We start from the raw sequence: 22,194 nt of genomic DNA on the forward strand, positions 1-22,194 counted from the left end.
GTTTTGGTTCTTACTTGGAAGGTCCCGTGAATCTCAACCGGTGTACTGCCAACCATGATTCGAGTTTATTCTTTGTTCCACCTTAGTTTATCGGGAAAATCGATGGAATACATGCCATGATCGATTCATTTCACATCACTCCTAATGCTTCATATCTTTCTACAATGTGGGACATATTACTCTTATCATTAAAGAAACAACCAAATATCGTAACATAAACAAGTGATTGATCTGTAATTCTTTTAAGTGTTTTAGTAGCTGTAACAGAGTAGTTAAATAACAAAAGAATCGACCTACCAGAAGAATCATTCCCATATTACAGGCTTAAGAGCTTTCATTCTGAAACACAATTCAAAGTCTAGTTCTAGTTCGAAATGAGCGTTTCTCTTTACTGAATTCCTTTAGTTCCTCGGACCGGTTCCCAGATGTCGTTAGTGTATCGTGTTCATTCGATTGTTACAGACAGAAACTGCTCAGTGGAATACTACTCTTAATTAAGTTAATTACGCAAATTAGTATTTAATTTGTAAGAAGTTAAAATTTAATTGTAAGGCTGCAGCTCCTTATACTCGTACTGCGTTTGTCTGCTCTCAGTGTCGTATTAAACAGTACGGCGTAGTTTGAAATATTTAGGCCAGAGGTTGGAAAAATGACCATGGGATATTAACGGAAGTTGAGATTTTTGCATTAAGTTATGAAAACTAAAGCAAAATGGGGAAGACATATCTGTCAGTCCACGTGTTTCGTCTCCGAAGCTATTTATCGAATTTAAACAAAATTTGGTATGACACTGAACTAAGAAGTGCTGTATTTTGGAGAAGAGAGAGTCTGGTTTTGGTCCGTAGCCGTCCAAAATAACTCACACTATTAACGAAATTCAAATTGATTGTCATTAATTTTTTTTTCCAATCGATTCCTTCGTCATAAAAGTACATTACGTAAAAGGGAGCTGATTGAAATCTGAAAAGTTTGTTTCAAACATTATCTACCATGACACACATTTAATAAAATACAAGTAATTTTTTGACTTTATAAATTTTGATACCTGAATTCTGGCCTAGGAAACCGAGATAAACAGCCGTCGGGATCCGTAGCGCTGACCATGCGACACCCTCTATCAGCAAAAGTTGGCAGTAACTTCGCTGACAAGCGACGGTCGCTCGGTCGGTATAATTCGCTTGCGGACTACAGGTCACGGAGTTTTTGATAGCTGAATTATAATTATTTAGCAACGCTAGTATGTTTGTCCGCCGGTCACGGTGACCGAGCGGTCTAAGGAATGTACTGTCTTCGCTCGCTTGGAAACCGGGATCGTCGGTTCAAATCCCACTCAGGGAATAGATGTTTAGTTCGTGTGTGTGCGTTTTTCTGTGTTTGTGTACAGGTAGAGGCCTTGTGACGAGCTGATCACCCGCCCAAGGAGTCCTACCGAATGTGTAAGATCTAGAAGAACCGAAGTGAACGGAGAAGTTCATGGAAGTAGGCCTAGGCCCACTGGGGCTGTAGTGCCAAGGAAAAAAGAAGTATGTTTGTCCAATAAAAACAAGAATTCTCTCTAAATTAATAAGAAATACAAGGAGTTGTACAAAATATGAAATAACCCTCTGTGAATGTGTGTGCCCTACTGTACACAGTATGTATACTTTTCCATTTTTACTTTTTAAGGACTCTCGAAGGATCGCAATTTATTAAAAGCCTGTCTCGTTCATATTTTCATCAGAGTAACAAAGCATGTCTCATGTCCCTACAATACACTATTCGTCTTTGCAGACTTCTTTACAGAAGTACGAGTAATTAATCTTTTCACCATCACACGTCACAGAAGGATATAAAACCTAAGTATATCATGGTAAAATCTTTCAAGGTTCGAAGTACTACCCGACTTGTAAACATATCGGACAGAAATATTTTATTTCCAATTGAAAATGATTGTATACATGTTTGGGCGCTGTTCCACAGAATGAAACGTGGATCAGGATTCGCTTCTGAGTCTGTGCGGATATCTAGAATATTGAAAGTAAGACTCCATGACTTACATTATCAAATGTAATAATTAAATTCAATTCTGTTCAGTTAATTTGAGTGCTTGGCCACAGCAAGTGACCTATAACGGATGATCATTATGATTGTGTACCAAACAAAGAACTCGAAGAAAAACCAAATGCTATTGCTAAAGACTAAATTAAAGCAAATAACACGTTAATGCGTTAAAATGTTAACAAATACTATGAAATCAGAAGAAAAAATTATCCCCAAGGGAAATAATTTTTCAGAAAATCTGTTTGAAATTTAAAATAAAAGATATTTTATCAGATGTTATACTATCATATATTTTGGAAAACAATTGAAATTGTAACTTGTGTACAATTAGTCACTTTAACTTCCCTAACAAAGGGCGCAATTGCTGCTTGCATCCGTAAAGTTGGAAACTTCACTTTTAAGGACATGTACGAAGAATGAAACCTAAAAGAAGGGTAACAATCTCTGAACAACATTTAGTAATGAAACTGGGAATTTCATCCTACTCCTACTACTTACTACTTACTACTTACTACTTACTACTACTACTACTACTACTACTACTACTACTACTGTGGCGTAGTAACGATGGCGATGAGGGTGATGATAATGTGTAGGCGAGCTCATCCCTTGTGTATGTTGTCCTGGAAACCAAACCAGCACGGTCACCCCATGGATGCATGCATTGTTCAGAATTCGGTTTTGTTTTGGCATCTAAACAAGTGTAGGGCTGTTGTGAACCCGGTAATGGTCCTTCGGGGGCCCATAAAATGTTGGGAATTCTTGAGTAGCTGAACAACTGCCGACTACTCAGGAAGGATTGAGCTCCATGAGAGTTAGTTGGTGTCTGAATTGTAACGCTGTGGCTATAACTGTATTTAGTCTCTAAACAACTTTAGGATGGTTTAGATAAGAAGTTAGACTTCCCATAGAAATTACACAGCTAATAATAAAAAAATTTCCACTCTCTTCCCTCATTTTTAGACGCAATTGAGAACATTTCAAGTAGTACCTCTTAGTTTCATATCTGTTCATCAGTAATCAGCAGTGCCAGAACTGTGCAAAAAATTTGGTTCAATATCAGTATTGTAGATTTAATTTAAAATCTGTCGAAGCATTACTTCTGGTCCTTTTTCTTTCTCAAGGGATTCACATTAGTTTTGGATTCAATTAACTGCCACATGTGTGCTTACATCCCTTCGACATACTTATGTGGAACTTGAAATTTGACTCATCTGCACTCTACTTACATATGAATGTTTATTTTCATTTAATTTTGAAGCCTAATTACTTAAAAGCGTAAATCCTTTTTTGGTACTTTATTGACTCAGTCTCTCGCGTACTTTCTCGTTCATTATATATGGTGACTCGGCGCTACATACTGTCCGTAGTTACAGCATTGTCACGAAACAATAAACCTCCTCTCAATCTTTCCATTTCAATGAACATGATTGTCCTGTCCTCTCATTCACTACAAAATAATCGTTACGGTTGCTGCGTCATCAAATAACCTATGTGACTAACGAAAATTTCTTCTATTGCTTTCTCCTATTCATGAATTTGTAGCAAAGTTGTAGAAACAAATAGAAATATTAATTCGATTCCTAGCAGAAATATAAGGTTCTAGCACGAATTAATTCATACTTTCCCCGACGATATTGGTGTTATCAACTTACTCCTTGTGAGTGTAGCAGTTTCATTCCCTTGCCTGAACGCCAGTATATCATTCTACTGTTTTCTCTGTCGATGTCTGCTCAGGTTTTCCATTATCAACAGATTCAAATTTGGTATGTACGAGTGTAAGCCCTACATATGTCACTCTATATAAACATAACTTACGACATGAAAAAACGTAACTACAAGAAACTTAACATCTAAATATATAACGATAGCATAAATCTAAAATTATAATATATACGAGTATTATATATTATACATTACAGTGAAATAGCCGCCAGAAAGATACGATTAAAATATCCTACGAAAGAAATTAACAACAAAAATAACGATGTGCTGAGGGGCACAGAAGACACACTGTACAGTGGTCTCCCCAATAATAAGTTTTCCCTGATGATGGTCCATATGTGGCTGAAACATGTAGCAACAAGAATTGATTGTATATAGTTAATGACATTAAAAATGCCTAACAAACACTTTTAGTGTATTAAAATATTTTAATGTATTTTATAAAAGGTTGACTTTCTTGTATTATGAACGGAATACGATCTAAAAATGATACCACAATGCAACAGGATGTTGAAATACAATATAACATACTCAGAGTTATGTTTCACTCAATTTTCACATAAAAATATTATCGAGTTTCTATGCTCCCTCTGCCTCCGATTACGAATTTCCCATAAATAACATCATAGAGCCGAGCCAATCTTGACAAGCCACTAGTTGTGTAGCTGCTCAAAAACTTCCCAACATTCACATCCCGTAAATTCTGGTAAATTGTATCTGCTGATGCAAGAATTTAATGAAGAGTGAATCCCATAAGTTTTAGCCAAGTCAACAGAATGGCTAGTTACGGTGTAGATTTTGGTTTCAGTTCATGGCAGGGACAAGGATTTTGCTCGTCATCATCACCTTGTCCACACCGTCTCTGAGGTCTACCTATCCTCCTGTTTATTAGGTGTAACGAAACGTTTTCGACGGGAATGAAAGAACAGAGCGTTAAGACGGCCACCCACGTGTACGTGGGGCCAAAATTAAATATGCATGAAGCTGTACTTCCATCTAACATATGTCTTTATTGCATAAATAAGCCCAATTATATACAAACAACATGTGTTGTGACAATTTATTCATAAACTTAGTTTAAATATTTCATAAGTCTTATGTGTGTTTCTTTCAACATTTTATTTCTTGGTCTCTTACAATAGTGATTCGCTGTTAAGTCATTTAAGTGCATGATTTCTGGTTCTCAACATAAGCCATGTAAAAGCTTGAATTCTTTACAAAGAACACAGCAAGGGCGATGTGAACAGAGGAAGATAGCACGTACGTTTACGGCGAGACTACTTCGAAGCGAGGGCTGTCCTTTAACTTCTCGTTAAGTTACTTTAGAAAGAGGAATTGTAATACACGACCTACTGTGTATGGGGCACAGAAACAAGTCTGGAAGGCACTGCAGCTGTAGTGCTGAATTTGGTCTTGACACGTGATATCTTCATAACGGTCCATATTCATCGTAAAATTTTCATGGTGTTGTATCTCATCGAAATTGTAGAAAAAAATTGCCTACGTTTGGAGGAACTTGCTGTATAGAAAAAACTTCTATGTGGATAAATAATAGAATCCATAAAGCAGAGAAAGAATTATCAGAAGATTAAGAATAAGTGACCTGATAACGGCAGCATTTGTTTTAGTCGGTCTTGCTTATTTGATGACCTGAAAATACCACATGCCAAAGGCAGCAACACCAGTTATGGTCTGACTAGAATGGGTGACCAATCCATACTGCCGTGCACTAAATTTGTATTTACATCATTCTGACCTATGGATGTGCTTGAGAGTCTGTTATATTTTTATGTAAATGTTCCAAAATTACTTTTCCGTCATTTCTACCCTGAAAAAAGTGTAATATTTCTCCGAAATATCAGTAATTAGTACCATTTTGACACTGCAGCATGTTAAAAGGGCCTTACTCTATAACAGATGTATTCTACGCTAGATGATATATGCATCTGTTTCTTGTGTAGCCCTCCTTCCTAGCAGTGGTTCATATGCCTTAGAGGAAGTGACAGGAGACTGGACAAATTGTGTATTGATAAGATTCATCTCTCCTTTAAATCGGCATTAACGGCTCATCTCAGTGAGCTTTGAACAACTTCGACAGTTTATGCAGCTCCGTTAAATAATATACAGACAGAATCGAAACGTCACTTAGTCCCGTCGAGAATCGAATGAAGTTTTGCTAACAAAAAGTACATGTTCCAGCCTGAAAATTGATCAGCATTTAATAAAACATAGCCTGAGCTAATAATTAATCTGCCGATAATTGTGCTGTTGAAATTGTTTTGGAGTGACAACATACAGACACAAATTTACACAGGAAATAATAAGCCGTGATGAAGTTGGAATCGAAAAACTGTCACTAATTCCACGACAATAATGACAGCAGGTGAATTCCACATCGCGTTTGTTTGTCCATATACAGTCAGTGCGTGATAATACAGAACTTGATTTCTAAGCACTACTCTCTGACGTCACGATGAACTCTTCGTTGGAATTATATTGCATCCTGAATTTACAGATAATTGGTTTCGGATCCGTATTCGTTCTTTGCAGTAAGTGCATAAAACGACGGTGTCCGTTGCAGCTTTGGAGAAGAATTGGAATAAACACCGAAGTTACGGAGAAAGCTTTACTCAGATTTACTACTTACTAGTCGATGAGGATCTAATTGCTGTTGATCTCTGTGAAAAAAGTAACCTATTTTAAGGTATACATTGCAAAGTGTCCGGTCACTTCCAGCTTTGTCCGTATCGACACACTGTAACCTCTACTTTATATGAAATTCGCATAAAATGTTAACAAGTTTCTTAATAATGTGACGTCGCCCGAAAGCCGGAATAGTGAAGTCAGAATAGACGTTCATTGCTAGGCAACGTCTCGGCAAACATATTCCCACGGCAATGATTGCTCAACCAACAATCGAGTAACTTCCGTTGCTATGCAGAGGCGCTGTAAACACGCCTTCTCAACAATAGAAGTTATGTGTTTTCTGCGTGGTCCGTACAAAGTGGTTATAAAGAAGAGTTCAGTTGAGAAGAATTGAATCGAGTTTCGAGACGCCAATCTGCTAGGGTATGAGCTTGTGAGCAGATGAATTGAATTGAGTCGAGTTTTCTGAACTGGCAGATGCAGAATAATGACAAGAAATTAAGTAGGCGGCGAAAAGAAGACTTCATGTGCGATTTGAAATGACAGTGAGAGTGTTATTAATCCGTTGCCAGGATACGACTAGTGAAGACTGAGAACCGTAGTGAATGTGTATGTGTAAAGTGTGGAAATAGCGACAGCGCTCTAATTGTTTATATTTATGAATAGTGTGTATGAGATGTCAGTAATTCCAATCATCCAATCTGAAACCCGTCTTAAAAGCCACACAACAATCCTACACATGAAAATTTTGTATTGATATTGTGATGAGTGTTAGACAAATAAGTTATAGGGGTGGGAATTGGATGGAACTGGCTCAGAATCTTAACAAATGGCGTACTGTGCTGTTAAAGTTCTGTCATTACATCAGTCAGTAGATTGATTGAATAGCAATACGTCCATGCTTCAACGTGAATCCGAGTTTCACCCCGTTCGCAAGTTAGTACAGATAATCAAGCCCGGCTATCCATTCCATTATTGCCACCTCAACGCCCCTAACATTATCAGTAGCTTACGCTTGGATGTCACTCGCCACATGATACAGCAGAGGTTCCATGATTTATGGGGGGTTATAGTTCGATGCCAGTACACGGTATCATATTTTGAATAGAGTCACGTGCCGTTTTCATAAATGGTCCTAGAAACACTGCTGCAGTAACAGCCAGGAGTATCCACCGTGCTGCATTGCTCCATACTCCAGAACATTTGAAATATTCGTGCAGATTTTAGTGAATATTTAGACATCCTCAACCAGCCATACCTGTATGTAGTGAAGCAGTGAACAGCAGCATTTCTTCCTCCTAGTCGCAATGTTATTATTTTGAAGTTTGGTTCTAGGAATAACTCAAGTTTTTCTTATGATTCAAATGACGCGGAGTCCAGTCTTAAACTGAAGTGAGGCAGGTTCGGCCCCAGCTTATTGCGGAATTCTATGAGAATGGTATCCAGTACTAGGTGACTTAGTGAAACACATAAATCAATGAAGAAAGCAGTCTTCTGGGATTTGGCACCGTGTATATGTGGTGTTAACCGACGTATCGGAGGAAAGTATCGCCTCCATCTNGCTTACTGTAATTCTGTATTTCTCTCTGGTGATTGCCCTGGTAATGACTACTTCCAACTGAACCATCATTCGTCTGTACTTGTTTCTACTGTATTTCTTATCTTTCTGATGCTTTGTGTAACTTGCCGAAGTTTTAGGATAAACTTCAAAATAGTTCGTGTTGGTCTACGGGTAGTTTTCATCTCCACTGCAGTGATCGATGAGCGAAGTGTCGCAGATTCATTATTTATTCTGACTTTATTTCCTTTGGCGCTACAGTCCCAATTTGGGTCTTGGCCTACCTACATGAAACTCTCCGTTTCACTTCAGTTTACTGGATCTTAGACATTCGGTAGGACACCTTGGGCGGTTGATCGGCTCGTCGCAAGGCTTCTACCTGTATACAAACACAGAATCCCTCCCCACACACATAAACACTGAACATCCATGCCCTGAGTGGGATTCGAACACACGATCCCTGCTTCTAAGCGAGCGTAGACAGCGCATGCCTTAGACCGCTCGGCTAACGTGCCCGGTATTTATTCTGACTTACGTCCAACTAATGGCCGCGCCACAGCTCAGGCCGTTAGTCTCTGGCTTCCCACCGCTGCGGCCCGGGTTAGAGCTTAGGCCATATGGGATTTGTGGTTGATAAAAGTGGCGCTGGGGCAGGTTTTCTCCTAGTACTTCGGGTTCTCCTGCCAGTTCTCATTTCACCTTCTGCTTCACACTAATCATCTATTATCCGGGGCTTTACAATGGGCCAGTAAGTGGCTGACGTACCAAATGGGCTCAGGTTCACCCCACCTCAAGAAAAAAACTACAGCACGACCGCATGTCTAGCAGTTTCTTTCGTAGATACTCTATAAGGCTTGCTTAACTGCGCAGGTTATGCAGCATAGATTTGTTGTGAATGGTGATAGGGGAAGAATGTGCAATATACTCGGATACTTAGGGAAATATTCCAGAATTTTCTTGAAGGAGCTTCAGAATCCACGAAGAACCTTAACCCGACAGTTTTGTGTTAGGACCAAGAATCGTACCTGGGCCAGCCAAAATATGAAGCAGGAGTGCCAGCTACTGGGTCACTGTGCTTTCTATGTCTTCGGACCAAGAATCGTACCTGGGCCTGCCAGAATCTGGAGTGCCACCTACTGCGCCACGGTGCTTGCTAAACCTGCCCTCCGACCTCGAATGATACAATTCGGAAACAGGTATTCAGCATTTATGTGGAAAGGCGAAGCAGTCTTGTACATCACAAACTCAGCCTTGAGTTAACAAACATTGAGAATCAGTCTGTATGTTTCTGAATATGCAGGGGGTACTCTGAAAATAGAGTAGAAAATGAATATTAGGAGGATTATTAAAAAGCATTTAGTCAGTGGCAAATGGATATGAAATTCTGTATTAAAATGTCTGTCGTTAATGGTCCATTACCAGGAATTCCAGGAAGCTAGCAATTTTATGGAAACTCTCGCGAGAAACTGCAGTCCGGAATGAGAGAACGGGAACCCTCAGTTTGAAAATTTCTAAAAGCACTAAAAAAACATCAACGCCAATTCTCTCTTAGCTTTCCTGTCTGTTTTTTCCATTCTTTTTTTCTTCTTTCTCCTTTTCTCGTTTCTGTCCTTTTTGTCGTTCTTTACTTTTTCTTTCAAACTTGTACATTTTTTATGTTTATTTTATGCATTAATAGGGTCACGCGATAGCGCAGTTGGCTGAGGCACTATGGTACAAGCCGGATTGTCGCGGGCTCGGATTCCCGATGAGTCATTGGATTTTTCAATTGACCTAATTCTTCCACTCGGACTATGCCCCTGGGGTCGACTCAGCCTTTAACAGAATTGAGCACCTAAATATTTGTGGGAAAAGTGCGGCCTGCGCGTAAGGTTGACAACCTCACCGCAATCTGTGAGCCTCTACGTCTCACAGCCCTATGGGCCTCCATGGCCTATTACAGTGTTAGGTTTACCTTTTTTATAAGAATTAGTAAGGAGACAGCTACCTTTTTCGGATATGCATGTTTTTGTAAGACGGATGAAGTTATTTTGTGAACTGCGTACGTATCCATCCACCCACTTCAACTCAGGCTTGTCAAACACATTCTGACCTCTTAGATATCGGCAAATAACACTTCATATTGTCTCAACATCTAAAAGTAACAAGAAAGGGGAAACGTATCCTGAAGTTTATTTAGAATGGTGCATATTGCTTGCTTATTTATTTATTTATGATTTTCTTAACAATTCGTATGTAGCTATAGCTTTCAGTAGCGTCGACTGGTCGATTACTATATAATATATTGTAAAAGATGTGAAGGGAAGCGGTTGTGGCCTGATTTGAAATAATCTGCTATTCATTTACAACAAACAATATCCGTTGTATAGATTTCTGCAATGATTTGTAATTTGAATTGCATAATGAGAAGCTTCGTAATTTTTACGCTTGACCAAATATTCAGGTAATCAGATCAAACCGAAGCATATGCTGGGCGTGTAGCATGCATTGGAGAAATGACGAAGGTATAATGTATTTTAGCTAGAAATCCAAAATGTAAGTGACCACTTTGGAGATAGGGGCATAAATTGCAGTGTAATAAAGAAATGGATTATAAAGAAATAGTGTTGGTATATATGGACGGAGAATAAGGGATGAAATTAAGAAAACATTTTGGTGCTATGTGACATAGTATACGGCAAATTGCAGTTAAACGTCAGACTAAAATAATATTCTGGTCTACTTTATTGTGACGTATAGACTCATTGTTAGGTAACGACTCGGTAAACATCTTCCAGCGGGAGCCAACGCGCTCTACAATAGGACGTCTATTGCTAGGTAACGGATCAGTAGCCATGACTAAAATGATACGGGACAATAGAAGACTATGTTTTCGTGGAGTCCGCACCGAGGTTATATATATCGAGAAGTTCCAATGGAGCAGTTAGTTGTCAGAAGTTGAGAGAGTTCAGTTGAACAAGAGTTCATTTGAGTGAGTTTTGTGAAGAAATTTGTCGAGGTCTGGATATGTCAGTCTAAGGGGATGGCAAGAAAGGAATTAGACTGTGACAAGAAGACTGCGTGTGTGATTTGAAGCGATAGTGAGACTGTTATAAATCTGTTGCCAGGATACGGCCAAGGAAGACTAAGAAACCAAGTTCATGTGCCACGGTGAACTGAAAGTGTGTAGATTAGCGATAGAGCTTGACTGTAGTCCGCAGTTGTGTGTAAAATGTGTCAATAAATCCAATCACCAAATCCGTAACCCGGCTTTTAAGTCACGCAAAAACCCGTACTCGTGACTATATATGTTATTGCGACTCCTTTTATTTATATCTTTTGAGGAGTGGGGTGAGTCACTTGACACTGCGTCCTCTGATGGGCATAATTGTACCGCCCCCTGACGACGGATCAATATGATGCGTTGGTGGAATAGTAAATGTCAGGGGAAACCCGAAATGCTCGAAAAGACCCCAGCCCTTCAGTGTTACTTTGTCCACCATAAATACTACGTGCACCACACTGGGATAAACCCGAGCCTGCATAACCAGCAGCCAGCACCTACCGACTTGAACTGTAGCACAGACAAGGCAACGGATGCAACAAGCTGAAAGCTCAGTTCACAATGAAAAGAGGTGTCTAGAATATTTCTTCTAGAAATAATTCTCATGCTTTAGAATCTGCATGGACCTCGCAGCATGCTACACTTAATGGCTAATAACGAATAACTTTTAAGGCTGCGCCATAGCTCAAGTGGTTAGTCGCTGGCTTCCGACCGCGGCGGCCCGGGTTCGATCCCGGGTCTTGTCAAGTGAGATTTGTGGTGGACAAAGTGGCGCTGGGGCAGGTTTCCTCCGGGTACTTCGGTTTCCCCTGCCAATCTTCATTCCACTAGTTGCTCCACAATCACCCTCACCTATCTTCTGGGGCTGGTACAATAGGCCAGAAGTGGCCGCAGTACAAGGGATATAGTCCCACCCCACTAGAAATAAAAAATAACTTTTAACATGCTTCGCGCCTAAAACTGTAAATTTATTCCTGTCCTTTTTATTTCTACTTCATATTGTAAAAATGAAACAGCTTCTAACTCGCTGCCACCCCATAAGGCCAACATATCATCGCCATATTCTTGGCTTGTGCATAGTTATTCCCAGTGGCTTATTGCAATATATTTCACCGTTGGACACGATCCTGAGAATGTTCTCCCGCCACACGCCGCTGGCAATGCTTCATTCGAAAGATAGCGTTGCAATCACAGTGGGAATGAAGCTTTTCAAAGCGAGCGACTGACAGATCGATAGCAACGGACGGGATACAGACGATGGTAGTTCGCTTCTCTTTCTGGGGACCGGCTTATCCGGGTCGCTGAACATATTGCTGCTGTTATGTAGTCAAATGAAGAACCGGAAAGAATAAAGAGAACAGGGTGTTTCCTAAAATATTGTTCAAGTGATATTGCTTTTGTGGCTCACCTTGATTCTTTAGCGTTTTCACAGAAACTCGCTGTTGAATTCTGTCCTTCCCAGACCCTTTAATCCATTCCATACCTAATTTATTTAACAACCATATTAGCATTGCACCCCCATCTGATCCTAGGTCATCCCCAAGCTCCGACCTTCTTTTTAGGGATTTTCAATTCAACGTTTTCTATACATTGCCGTCTTTCTCATAACCGCCTCTGTGGCATGGTTGTCAGAGTTCCTGGCTACAGATCCAGAGATCCCGGGTTCGATTCCCGGCGTTAGAAGAGAATTAGTGGTTCTGGAACGGGGTCCCCTTCATCTTCATGAGGATAACTGAGGAGCTATTTCAAGGAAATAGCGGCTCCGGTCTAGAGAACCGAGATTAACGTCCGTGGGAGTTCTTTGCGCTGACGACGTGACACCATCTATCCGCTAAATTTGGCCCTAACTTCGTCGACAAGCGGCGGTCTCTCGGTCGGTATAGTTCGCTTGCGGACTACAGGTCACGGATTTTTTTTGTTTGTTTGTCGTCTTTCTCATGCGTGCCACATCATCCATCCATCTTAACCTCACTGATATGATGGCGGTAATAATGAAATTACCTGTGTTCGTATTATGAAGGCAGTTGAAAGTCGTATAGCTAGTGCAGTAGAGGACATCCCACATGGAAAGAATGAAGGCCAGTGTATTGCCTAATAGATCAATACACTTAAGAATTTTGGAAATAAGAAATGTTTGGGAGATATGCAAGAATGTTTTTGGATGAACAGTGAAACTCGAAAGAAGCCTGAAAGGCCTAAACGTTTGACAGCGCAGAAGAAGGAGAAACAGTTGTGTATTTTACTGGAGTTCTACTTTATACTGTTAGGTAAAATGTAAAGTTGTCCCTGTGCTTAATTAGTTAAGCGCCATACAAGAAAACTTACTTTGGCACTTGATTGAGGTAGATCCAAATATTTTTTTCAAACCAGTGTTCTCAGACACATCCAATTTTACCGTAGAGTAAGACGACAATTTTCATATCCATATAAACAGTAGACAGAATCTAAATATCATATATATAGTGTTTATTTAGTTGACACAGGATCCTGAAAAGTAACAAGTTATGAACTTTACGGCAACAGATATGGGATTTGTGAGTCTCATGATCACTCATGATTGTGAGGAGCAGAAGGTCCACGTAGCTGTACCACGGTTTCAAGGCCATGTTCAGGACGCCACGTTTAATTTATATTCTGTCCGTAGTTTGCACAGGATTCTGTAGCTGAAGCCATACATATTTTAAATTAACAGTTGATCATTCACTTCACAGAACGAAGTGCGTTGCGGGGGAAAGAAAGTTTATTTTCTAGCAAGGAATACCGGCAAACTGTTCGTATAACATTGTCCAAATCGGAATTGCACAATCTCAATTGTAATCCAAAGACGAATTATAACATGATCAACGTTTAAATAACTAATCTATCTATATTTCAACACGGAAATATCCGTTTCCGGTAAACTATATCCGTGCAGAGAGTTCATTGCTGCAAGAGAAATAACAAATGTTTACCCTCGCATGGCGTCCAACAGGTATCTGCAGTATCAGACGAAAAGAATATTTTTTTCACGCAAGGGGAACATCTTAGAGAGTGTATGAAGGTGTCAAATGAATGGATGTGCATTAATGGAGTTGTTCATGTGAACGCGATAATGGGAATCATAAAAGCTGGGAATTTATGCAGCTTAATGGTGTAAATGTCTCAGAAAAATCCAGTAACCTGGTGTTGGTCTCTAAGTTAACTGCTTACAAAAATCACGTATCATACGGCGAACAGTAGAGTTCTCAGGGATCCAATTATTTATTAAACATATGCGAATTATGGAATAAGTATTTACTATAGGTTTCTGACGATGGTGTATAACACACAGAGATATTGGGTTTTCGGACTTTATCCATTGTCCTGGTCCAGTGATTGAGGCCAGCTCTTTCTAAGGGACCCAACAGAATAGGTGTTTTTCCTCACCTGAGGACGGAAACAGATCCGGTTTCCGAAACGTCTTGTTTTTCATAGTTATCTTAAAAACCAGGACGATGGATAAAGCCGAAAACCCAATATCTCTACGAATTATGGAATTTTGACAACATGAAATTAAAATGCGCCCTTTAGATGTATTTATCATTTTCTTTGTGTTGAAATTGTAACTGATAGCAGGGTAACTTTTTCCGGACAGGTTTTGTAAATGTTCACGTATTTTAATATTCTTATCAGCTAAAATTACAAAATACAAAATTATAATTTTGCATGTAGCTCCGTATGGGTGTGAAACTTGGTCTCTGACATTAAGGGAAGAACATAGACTGCATGTGTTTGAAAACATGATACTATGGGCAATATTTGGACTGAAGAGGGAAGAAATAAGAGTTGGCTTGAGAAAAGTTTATAATGAGGAGATTCATAACTTGTACTGTTCGCCAAATGAAATTTACAGCGATGAAGTCAAGGGGAATGTGATGGACAGGTTGTGTAGCAAATATTATGGAAAGAAGAATACATACAGATGTTCCGTTGGAAACCAGAGGGAAGGCGACCACTAGGAAAACCAGGACTTAGATGGTCGGAAGATCTTAAGTTGATCTTAGAGAACTAAGGTGGAGGTATGGACTGGACGCATTTGGTTCAGAATAGAGACAAGTGACGGGCTATTGTAAACACTGTAATAAATCTACAGTTTCCTTAAAATATTGGGCGTTCCTTTAGGGGTTGTGTGACTGTTGGCTTCTCTAAAGTGTTCTCTTTCATAGAGTTAGCTAGTGTTTTATAGGAAGTCTGCAATGTTATTGTCTCTGCTTTTTCTTAGATATCAAGTTTCATAAACCCCCGTTTCTTGTATTCCATAATTCACGATCATTCCTTTACTCCTCTTTTATATCTCTCTTCATTTTATGGCGGTATAGGCCTCCTTATAAGCCGGTCACGGTAGCCGAGCGGTCTAAGGCATGTACCTTCTTCGCTCGCTTGGAAACCGAGATCGTGGGTTCGAATCCCACTCAGGGCATGGATGTTTATTTTGTGTGTGTGCGTTTTCTGTGTTTGTGTACGGATAGAGGCTTTGCGACGAGCTGATCACCCGCCCAAGGTGTCCTACCGTATGTGTTAGATCTAAAAAAACCGAAGTGAACGGAGAAGTTCATGGAGGTAGGCCTAGACCCACTGGGGCTGTAGTGCCAAGGAAGAAAATAGGCCTCCTAATAACCATCTTATTTTAGTTTATGCTTAAAATTCTTTAAGACATGTCCAGTGAATTTGAGGCACCGGATTTTCACATTCCCATACAATTTAAGCATCCGACAGCGTCACACAGCGGTTATTTGAAATCGTTTCGTCTACCCTTCTGTAAACACACAGGAGACAAGTAGATGACGGTTGAAAGGATTTTTATAAAATTTGATATCGGAGAGGTTTATCAAAATTTATGGACACATTCCAGTCCTGGTTAAATCGGTCAGATGTAGCGTTAATTTTGCGCGAAGACCGACATACATTTCTACGTTGTATGATTTTCTTAGGCGTAAATTGTTGCATATTTATTAAGACTGAAAAAGTATTTCTACCATATTGCAGACAGAAATAAAACACTAATTTCAATGCCCAATATAAATTTTCCACAAGTCTGATTTCGAGATGATAAACAAAACGACCGAAGTACTCATACACCTTCCTATCTTTTTTATTCAGCATTTCACTGTGATAGCCCGAGATTATGCGATTATTACCGAACAATTATCAGTATTCTTCGGAATGCACAGTAAAACAAACTCCGTGGCCTGTAGTCCGCAAGCGAACTATCCCGACGGAACAATCGCCGCTTATCGGCGAACTTAGTGCTAACTTTAGCGGATAGAGGATGTTGCGCGGTCAGCGCAACGGATCCCCACGGCAATTAATTTCGGGTTTCTAGAACGGACCCGCTATTTTCTTGAAATAGCTCCTCAGTTATCCTCACGAGGCTGAGTGGACCTCGTTCCATACTCACTACTTCTCGGAAAATCTGGTAGCGCCTGTAATTGAACCGGGACCTCTGGATATGTAGCCAGGAACTCTGACCACTAGACCACAGATGCGGGCTAGCTTTCCTAAAATACGTCGCGGTTGCCGAAACCTCTTGTTCTTGGTAATAATTAGTCTGAGCTTCCTCTCGCCTGAATAAATTCAAATAAATATGCATCTCTCTTTGCAGCAACGTACATATTTTTTCTTTGTTAAACCAGAACAAAATAGTTCTTCCAAGGAGAGTTCACCAAGAACAAGATCCCGGCTTCCGACCGAACGAAGACAGTGCATGCCTTAGACCGCTCGGCTACCGTGACCGGCGAATCAGTGTTACATTAAAATATACTTCTACCGAACACATCTTTTAAGTTCACAGATACTGCATTGTATAAGCTTGTTACTTTCTGCTATCTGCACATTGATATCCGTGATATCTTCACTGAAATTTCTTCTAGAATCATTTCATTTCGTTGGCAAATAACAAAGAAAGAAAAATGAGATAAAGAAGTAATTAGAAGTAAAGAAGGGAATGAAGAATTAGAGAAGGAAAGAACGTAGCAGAGATAAAAAGGGAAGATTAAGGTAAAATAAAATAGGATTTAACAAACACAGACATTTACCACAAGTCGTTAAACAAGGCCACTAGTACAAATTAACTAATATATATACGTATATGTATATACGTGTATTATTAATATTATTTGCAGTGGGTTTTCAGTGTATCACGACTAAGGGAGTCAATTTTTTACAATCGATTTAAACCGTGCGTAAGCTGGAAAGTGCGGAGATAACGAATTCTCCTACAAAACACATTAGAACCCACTCTAACTCCTCCAACCACTGTTGTGTATAAAGTCAACATTATTATGTTCATTTCTCAGGACGCAGGGAAGCTTAATGGATGCTCAGTGCTAAGAAGTGCAAGCAACAGCGGCGTATAGTACAGTTAATATATTGGCTTGTTGGCAAATTCTCAGTTTTCTGACCAGCCCCTTAGAATGTAGCACTCCTCTTGGCGTCTGTTTCGACATTGTCTTACTAGAGCCTAACAGAACTTGGCGTTTTTAAAATACGGTTCGTCTTATATGAAATAAGAAGTACTGGGAAGAACTGATCGCCTACTTTCTTTTGATGCGACATGAACCGCACAGAAAACGACTTATCCATCAATTCTTATATTGTTGCCTGTGTACTGGTTGCCTTTGTAACGTTTTTACCGAGCTGTTGCCTAGCAATGAAACGGGAATATATTTTATCGAGGCTCTGCCTAGCAACAAAAATAGAAATCCATATATAGACACACAGACTGATGGGAGAGATTTATGAAATCCTTCTTTGAAATTGGTTCACATTCAATGATATATATACCAAGTTTTATAAAGATTGATTCAGGCATTCAGAAATTAATGGAGGGGGTTTCATAGACGCACAGCGCACGGAGATCGCATAAGCCTACATGATGCTGACGTCAGCATTATGACTCAGACCAGTATGCGGCGGTTTTCATAATCTCATTCGTTTCAACTGTGCTCCTTTCTTTGCGTCATGTCGCAGACATCGTGTCTTGACTGTTACATGTCTTGACGCATGCCGGTGTGCGGCCTACCTAAAAATACAGGTTTGGGAACACAGTTTATTTCTTTTTGAGTCCTGTAATATAGAGAAAAATATCAATACACGAAAGTCGCCTGATTTGGAGCCGAGAGGGATAACGTACCTCCGAAATATGTCCCATGAGAGCTTTCAGCTTGGCAAATAAAAGTCTGTAGTCTGCTGGTGCCCAATGTTTTGAAGGGGGGCGGTTAAAGCAGTGAGGGGAGTGGGCCTAAATGTCAGCAAGGAAACTAACGATCACAGTTACCGAAATCTGACTGTTCAGTAGGAGTGAGGGAGTGGAAAAGTGTACCCAGAGCTTTCGAAAAGCAATTCCTTCGCAATGTGACACTTTCTATGCTCTCTTGTCCTAGCTGTTTCACTTCTGATGTAGTTCTGTTGGATGTTTGTGAAGATCAGTGAAATTAACCTGTCACACCACCAATCAACAGTTAAGGGTCTTCAAAATAGCGGTTGTAATGCACAATGGAAATAATTTCTCTAAAGGAAAATTAACACAGGAGTAAAATTTCTTTCATTTGTTTTCCACCGTCAGGATGCAGTAGGTTACTTAAATTCGCGTGACTATTAATTGTAGATTCTAGGTTTGATCACTTAATTTACTGGTTTATTTTGATTATGATTACACTGGATTTCCATTTTTCACACGTTGAACTCCTTGAGAACTAACCTTCAATGTTCTAACTGCCCTCTCTCTCTGGTTGGCTCTTGAACTTTATCTCTGTTCTGTCGGACCATGTATTCACTGTCCTTGGCTGTATTCTCCGGAACTGTCCTCAGCCCTGCTGACTGAGTCTTCTGTCCTCTGTTATCTTCGGTGGTCGGACGGTCTGGAAGGCAGCTTCTCGAAGGGTTCTGTTTCACGTTTCCAATGTGACGGCATCCAGCGTACTGATCACATTCGCGTTGTCTCGGAAACGTGCTATAACCACCCAGAATATTGACTTTTCCTCCTGGGACACTCTGCATACTGCTGATGATGATAACATTTACGGAGCCTTATATTTCGAAACACCAGAGTGCCTCTCATTTCTTAGGTGATAATAATTTGGGGAGTGTAAGGTAAAAATGTAGAGCTACCGTGTAAGAGGCCATGGTGGCCCATAGGATTGAGAGAGGTCGAGACTGCCACATTTTCTAGACAGTCGGCTCACAGATGGCGACGGGGCTGTGAGCCTTACGCGCCGGCCGCCATTTACTCCCCAGAAGATTCCTGGTACTCATTTCTGTTAGAGCCTGAGTCGACTCCAGGATCATAGTGCGGCTGGAAGGATTAGATAAATTGAAAAATCCAATGACCTCATCGGGAGTCGAACTCGCGACCTTCCGGGCTTGTAGCACAGTGCCTTAACCAACTATGCTACCGCGTGCCCCTGCCCCCAGATTTTGAGAGGGTGCAATACCAAATCGTTTCACCAAGTAAGCAATAAAGTAACAGGTATTTGGACTGGTAATATTTTATCAAAATATATACGGGAGAAAACTTTGTCGTTTTGTTCAGTCTCCTGCACAAATATCGTGGTCGTGTTTCGGAAGAGATTCGCCTCTTTTCAGAACTTCGTATAGGATCATTAAAATTTTTAATTTTAAGTTCTCACAGGGGTGATTATAAAGATTCTCTCTTCTGCCACATAACGCCGTGTAGTCCAGTGAAACTGAACCAACTTTTCGGAGGAACATGTCTCCTCCATATTCATAATAGGACTGTAAATCAAGCCAGAAAACAACATGGAACAGACAGCACACAGCTCTGTTGCGATGTGTTCCTGCGAAACCCTACCGGACTACCCGGCATCATATCACAGAAGGTAGTACTCTCAAATCCTAATATTATTTCCGTCGCATCCACTGAGGTATAATGCACTCAGAAAGAAGGAATCAAGTAACCAGAGACAAACCTGCAGATGTGAACTGAACCAGGAAAAAAACGTATAGGGCCTCCAAGTACTTCTATTCACGAGTCTATCAGATAAACGTGAAGATTTGCTCTCATCGCAAAAAATAACGTGCGTCACTCGTGGGATTGAGCAGTGATGCAGAAGTGCAAGACGCCCAACATGCTCTGGGGTCACCCACTGCAGCTAAATTGTGCCACTTCTCCTTCACTGCTAATGGCTTCCCACAAATCGTCTTGAGACAGGGAGCAATAATAATTGCACTGCGCGCATAAAGGACCCAAGCGACACAGATAATAATTTTTTAAGGCCGATGACACTTCTGAATTCATACCAGTAGTCATAATGATAATCATTAACCTCGTTGGGGTTTGCCCGTTATTTGTCTATTTCATTTTTCTTTCTTCACAGTTTGCAAAATGTAATGCCTGGATCTTCCTCTGGTGTCTTCTTCGTCTTCTCTCAACTTCTCTGTATACGATTATAAACAGTGTCCGGATGAAAGGAATCCAAAATGAAATCATCTCAGAAAGAATTTATTATACACATTAGTGGGTTACACCACTACAAAGAGAGACTATCAAAGATTTTTCTGCGTATATAACTTTCCCAATAAATTTAAATGTGTGCTCCCTTGGTGGCACGACAAATATCCAGGCTTGAAGCATGTTTGGTGTTACCATAGCCACAGCGTCACTTATGCTGGCTTTCAGGTGTTGAACCTCATTGATCTTAACTTTGTAGACAATTTACTTCACATAACCCCACAAAAATCCACTGGGGTTAAATCTGGCGATCTAGGAAGCCAAGCAATTGGTTTGTCTCTGCCGGTCCATATCCTAACCATCTCTCAGTCCATTGATTCCTAACATGCTGGCAGAAATGTGGCTGCGCTTGTGCGTAAGCCGGGCACGAAAAAGAAAAACTTTCAGATTTTTCCTTTCCGATGACATAAACCGGATACATGCACGACAATTAGTTTCCGAGATATATTTTTTTTTTTTTATTTTGGATAACTTTCATTGAGATACCCGATATTTCCTTGCTATTCAGATTTCCTATCTTTTTTAATCTATCTCTGTGGCCCCTTCATCTCCAAATAGTATGTTTATATGTGCATATTTCATGAACCCTGCCGTCTGCAGAGACTGTGATAACAAATTGCATGAAACAGTGAATTGGAAGTGACTATAAAATAAGCAGCTTAAATAAGTTTAACGCATTATTGTACCGTGTGCCCGCGGAGACTGATAAAGTCATGAAATATTTTAGTTAAGATAAGAGATATCCGGATGGAAATGCGAATACATGTGTTAGGCGAGACCTGTACACCAGCTCAGCCAGTAAAAGTATACTGAAGTTTGTAACACTTCAAGCAAGACGATGAGAGAATAAGGAAGAGAATGATGGAGAAGAATATTAAGATATAAGAGATTAAGTGTTCTTATAAGGGTATTTTGATTAATTTTGTGTGTCGTAATTATTTTATTTGAGACGTGGTTTAGGAGATTGGACTGTATCTCAACGAAGACACCAATAACGCAAAACATGATTTGATTATTGATGGATAAATGTAACACTTCACTGGTCCCATTATCATACCAGGGAGAAGGAACCATTCTTACAGGTTCAGAAGTCACATCTCGACTGGTTAACTAGAATTAGCTTCAGCGCGAGCAAGTGCAGAACTCTTAGAGGCACAGTACGTCTGTCTGAATACTGGAGTTGTGTTTTCCAGCAAAAAATTCCAGTCATGGTCGGAAAGGCTAAACCCTTAATTGGATAACTTGTTACCTGTTGGTAACAGCAAGCAGTTGCAGACCGGAATCTTGTTATGAATGTTCAAGCGATCTATGGATTATATTTGCTCTCTGAAAAAGTTCCAAATGATACACCGGAAGTGAATCCGGATTATTCAACTCCTCGTTAGTTCCAGGATTTCAAAAGTTTTGTCATCTGATGTATAGTGCCATGTAGTTTGTTGAAATTCGGCCGACATTTCGGAGGAATATATAGCCTCCATGTTCAAGTCTGAGAATAAACAAAGCCAGAAACTAGCACAAAGCGGGAAACAAAGAGGATTAATTTAATGAGGAATGGAATGGGAGGATAATGAAGTGATGAACTGGGTGAGACATCGGCACAGACATAAAGTAGTCCGAAAATTTTAGGGATGCTGACGACTTAAGACCACTATCACGAATTTACCTATCGTAGTGGCTACGCTAGCTGTATAAGGA

The 22,194-nt window shown here is 40.1% G+C and overlaps 2 protein-coding genes across 5 annotated transcripts in view; one reads left to right on the forward strand and one right to left on the reverse strand.

Moving 5' to 3' along the window:
- The window catches only part of LOC111870520 (tyrosine-protein kinase Dnt), a 293,680-nt gene that overhangs the window by 225,839 nt on the left and 45,647 nt on the right, over positions 1-22,194 (reverse strand). The gene's annotated exons all lie outside the window — the stretch shown is intronic.
- Positions 1-22,194, forward strand: part of LOC111870535 (protein SERAC1) — a 474,375-nt gene that overhangs the window by 213,293 nt on the left and 238,888 nt on the right. The gene's annotated exons all lie outside the window — the stretch shown is intronic.

This window comes from Cryptotermes secundus, unplaced genomic scaffold (assembly GCF_002891405.2).
Source record: "Cryptotermes secundus unplaced genomic scaffold, Csec_1.0 scaffold117, whole genome shotgun sequence".
NCBI lineage: Eukaryota > Metazoa > Arthropoda > Insecta > Blattodea > Kalotermitidae > Cryptotermes > Cryptotermes secundus.